At 53.6% G+C, this 4669-nt stretch overlaps 1 long non-coding RNA gene across 1 annotated transcript; it reads left to right on the top strand.

Moving 5' to 3' along the window:
• Positions 1 to 1025: 1025 nt before the first annotated feature.
• Positions 1026 to 3437, top strand: LOC122177146. The gene is made up of 3 exons (XR_006177963.1): positions 1026 to 1144; positions 1877 to 2215; positions 3240 to 3437. It is a non-coding gene; the product is annotated as an uncharacterized LOC122177146 (long non-coding RNA).
• The last annotated feature ends 1232 nt before the right edge of the window (positions 3438 to 4669 follow it).

Raw genomic sequence — 4669 nt, 5'->3', positions numbered from 1 at the left:
ATTAATACGCGCTGACAGACCCTTTATCCCTCTTCGCACAGTGTTAAACGCATCTTAAAGTCCCTGCTGAGACAAGCCGGGAACTCTCCCTGTCTGTCTCCCTGTCTATCTGCGTATGCTTCGGATGTGCCCTGTGGAAATTGTTTACAGTTTGGAAGACTCCAACCTTGATTTTCCAGCTTTGAGCTCCCTCTGGAAGCGGAAAGAGCAATTACTCCACATTACTGTACATATTTTATTGCCGTGATAGATCGCAGGTGTTTCAGCTGCCGCTATTGTCTGCCTCCCTCCCGCAGCCGGAATGAAACAGCTGCATCGAGGGCGGTTACACGGTACACGCCGCGGCATCCCGAACCGAACCGTGCCGCGTAGAACCGACCCGAACAGAACAGGGCCAGGCAGGGCTGGGCCGGAGGGGCCGCGCCGCCGCGCATCGGCGGGCCAAGGGTAGGCGGGATCCCGCATGGGGCATCCTCCTATGCGGGACCGGAGCATCCCGGCCCCCCGCTGCCGTCGGGACAGGGTTACCGCGGGAGCGTCCCATCATGTCCCGTCCCACCTCCCCGGCTCGCTCAATTGGGAGACGCTAACATCACGGCTGTAAAGCCGCTGGGACAACGCCATGACCGCAGGCTGGGCGTGACTGCACAGGCACAGGCACAGGCAGAGGCACGCGTCGTGCTTGGCACGTGGACCTGCGTGGGGTGAGGCCACCCGAGCCTGCTGCGCGTACCCGCCGCACACGCGACTTTGTGTGTTTGCAGAGCGGAGACATCTCCTGTCGCCCACGCGTGATATAGATAGCTCAGTTGTGGAAACGTGATCATCTTTCCTAGCCTGATTTGAGGAGCACCGAACGCCTCACGCGTGGTGTAACCTACCGCGGGTGGTGGGGACCGCAAGAGCAGAGCAGCGAGGATGGGAGGGTGAGGGCAGCTGCTGGGCTGTGGGACGCGGCATGGAACAGAGGTGGAGGAAAGACACAACAGCTCACTCTCCCCCTTCTCCCCCCCTCCCCACCAGAGAAATAGATGAAACTCCGAGCAGTGCGTGCAGTTGGGATGAGCTCGAGACGGTGGCTTTGGGTTTAGACTGCGCAGTACTGTGGAAGTCGAAGGGGAATCAGCTGCAGCGAGTTACAAAGGTACAGGATGGAGTCTGCGCGATGCCGGAGCATCCCCAAATAGCATTAAACTGTGTCATGGATCAGTGTCATGATGACGTATGACACACCACAAGGGATCATTATGAGTGACTGGCATAATAGACATGGATAGTGGACCAAAGTCTCCTTGACAATTCCTAGTAGTATGTCTCGGGGGGATAGTTTTACATTCCTGATCCGTTTACTTGGAGCCAATTCAGGGAGAGACACATGAAGCACACGACCGAATCTTTATAAGTAGGATGTAGATGGGCTTACACGGCAGAAAAGATTGCGGGGAATGCTGAAGAGGTCAGCACTGTAGGTGCAAAGCGCTTGGCAAAACACCTGCTCCATCCAATTAGGCAGGATGCCCTGCTTTCTTCATCCAGCCCGGGGGGGATGCAGCTATTACCACGCGCTCCCTGCAACCCGTTGCTCCCGGCGTGCGGACAGCCCGGTGGTACCCACCCGCATCCGCTCCCACACGTGTGCCCCGCTGTGCAGCGCCCCGAGCCATGGGGAAAAGTCGTACTGCTGCAGCTCCTTGGAAGCAAACAGGCACTTTACAAAGCTATTAAAATGAGTGAAGCTCACCCTTCCATCGCTTCTTACTATGGGCTGGGAGAGCCTGAGACTGTGGGGCTGCGAATGCTCTTTTGTTTGGAGGCATTCCCAGCTCCAGGTGGAAGTTTGGGTTTCTTGCTCACAGGGCTGTGCCTCTCCCTGCAGGTGTCTCCAGACTGAAAATGGGACCCTTGTCCCACTGCAAGTGGTGCGCTGCTCAAAACACACCCTGGGGAAGTTCTCCCTTCACACAGCCCTTCCAGTGACATTTATGGCCTCTAGAACAATCAGAGGTGACACTGATCTTGCCAGGAGTGGATGAATGCTGTTTGTCCCAAAAAGCAGAATCAAGAGAGAAAAACCATCTTTCATCCTCACAATGCAGAAGCCTCCCCTAAAAAGCAAGCAAACAAACAAACAAACAAAATCCCAACATCGAAAGCTGTGACTCTCCAACCTCTGCTGATCTGGATGTTGCATAAAGTTCATGAAATGTGTGAGCAGGTAACTCTGGGAACAGCGACGTTGTTAACGGAAAACAACTAATTAGCAATGATTTCATTTGATTGGGAGGATGAAAAAGCCTTTTTAAATCAATTCAGGTTTAGTGGCCTAAGTGCGGCCAATTTACGAATATGGAGGCTGTACTGAGTCTGCCTTCCTTCAAGATGTCATCTGAGGGGTAATAGTATAGGTGAAGTCATTTAGTTACACTGTGGAAACTTTTATAGTCCCTTTCTTGGGAATTTAATTCAGTGCTTCTTCATTTTATTAGTAACAGACTGACTCCATCAGTGGCGTTCTTCGTATTTAGAGGCATGACCTCTTGAAGAAATTATGCTCCCCAATTAGCATATTTCTCCTGACCCCGCAGCACAACCAGGTCCTCGCATTATCCATCTCCTCGGAGCAGGGAAAAGCCGGGATAGCACATTCCTGCCGAGCATCCGGGGTGGCAAAATCAACACGCAAGGGGGGCTACCAAAATTACCCCTGTGCCTCCTTGGCGGGCAGGTGCGGAGGGCAGGCTAAAGTAACGCTCTCCTAACGGCACCCCGGAATTCGCGTTCCAGAAGAACGGCAGTCCTTTCTCGCCCCAGCCACCCCCCGCTCCGTCCTGGGGCTGCTCCATGCGTTCTGCGCTGATTTCCAGGGCGCTGCGAAACCGCGGACCAACCTCCAGCCGTGCCTCGGCGCTGCCCCATCCCCCTCCCATTTTGGGTCTGGGGGAGACTCCGCAAGCGGGGACTCCTGGCATTCAGGGGGTTAGGTGCGTAGCCCCGCTGCCCACCCCAGGTCCCCGCCCGGAATAGCCGCCCCGCCCCGTCCCGCGTCGCTGCAATGGGGCAGTCGGGTTCAGCCCCCGGATCACGGTGGTCGCTGCCCGCAGGGCTCGGCCCTGCTCAGCCACGGCGCTCCCAGCAGCCTCCTCGTTCTCTGCCGCCAAATTCGGGCACCTGTCCGTCACGGGCAAAAAGACTCTATCTCCCCCCACCCCCTCTATTTTGCTTTTTTTTTCCCCCTCCAGTCCTACTGAAAGCCCACGGAAGGGACCCTGGGAGGCAGCGCGCAGCAGATAGAGCCATCCGCCCAGAGCTTCACAGCACTATGGAAGAAAAATCTCTATAAAACGAAATAGGCAATCAACTGAAATCTATCCTCTTTAAATAAACTGATTCCTTAGTATTTTCCCAGTGTTGCTGTAAGTTGTTGTCTGTGATGTCCCCCAGGGCTCTTTCCTCTGCTCTCTGATTTGGTGTATAAAAGCAGCTCTGAATGATGGATTACTGTGTCATTGCAGCCTGCGAAGGATTAATTTGTTTCATTGATTTCTCTTTAGGCAGATTGCCAGAATTCTCTGCTTCCCACCTTTCCCCGGGACTTCCAGCAGTAATAGACAGTAATAGCCTAAGACAAATCAGCCCATTCTTGTAAAAATAGAAACGCAAAATCCTGAAGTCCCAGGAAAGCTATAAAGTAGGGCTTTTTTTTTTTTTTTTTTTTTTTTTTTTTTTTTTTCCCTCCACCCCCTCCACCCCCCGTTGTTGTTCTGCAAACCCATCGACTCTGAACGTGGATCCACTTTCCCTCATCCTTTGGCCCTTCGCGGGGGGCTGCTCAGTTTCGGGAGCAGTTTCCACCAGCAGCAGAGGCATGTGAGCGACGGGCATTTGACAGTCGCGGGGAAAGGTTTTGTTTGCGCTCAACGACGGGGGTGGGAGTCGCAGGAAAGCTGAATAAACCCCACAGTTCATTCTTTCTTGAAATCCCGAGGCCTCCTATAGCTCGTCTATGATCGATCGATCCGCCGTCTGGGGTGCCGGGAAAGAGCGCGGTCCCGCAGCCACCCGTCTGCTGCGGGTGGGAGGCACCGGGCTCACCCGATCGATCCGTCTGCGCGCATTTAGGATCATCTGTTGGCAACATCGAGCTTGGGAGCGGCAAGGGATGCAGACGGGCTCTTTCCTCGTGCGGGTTTGGGAGGGGAGAGGCAGAAAAGCTCCACTCCGTAGCCCGCCGCCGGCGCTCAGATCTCCCCGCCGCCCACAGACGCGGGTCAGCTGCGCTCTTCTATTCGTTTTCACCGCGCAGAACCAAAAAAAAAAAAAAAAAAAAAAAGGGTATTGATTTGGTGTTCTCAAGTTAAACTTTGGATGTAATTAGACCTGCAGTAAAAAGTAATGCTGTCATCTGCTAATGTCTTTCCAGCCCAGGCTCAGGCAAGGCTGTGCCGAAGCAGCACTTGTAGGTAGCACAGAGAGCACAGAAGCATTTATTTCGCTTCTGTATCTGCCTTGTGACGGGACTAGCCCAATGGCTACTTTCAAGTGGGTGGTCAATTACCGTACTGGGTAGCAGGGAGCCACCTCATTTCAAACCTAGGAAATTCTCAAGTTGCAGCCTTATCCTGTTTCTTTTTCTTTTTCTTTTTCTTTTTCTTTTTCTTTTTCTTTTTCT

The sequence above is a fragment of the Lagopus leucura genome, unplaced genomic scaffold, assembly GCF_019238085.1.
Source record: "Lagopus leucura isolate 7727_CA_CO unplaced genomic scaffold, USGS_WTPT01 Super-Scaffold_810, whole genome shotgun sequence".
Classification (NCBI taxonomy): domain Eukaryota; kingdom Metazoa; phylum Chordata; class Aves; order Galliformes; family Phasianidae; genus Lagopus; species Lagopus leucura.
Note: the sequence above shows the minus strand (reverse complement) of the source record. Positions and strands in the feature narration are given on the sequence as shown.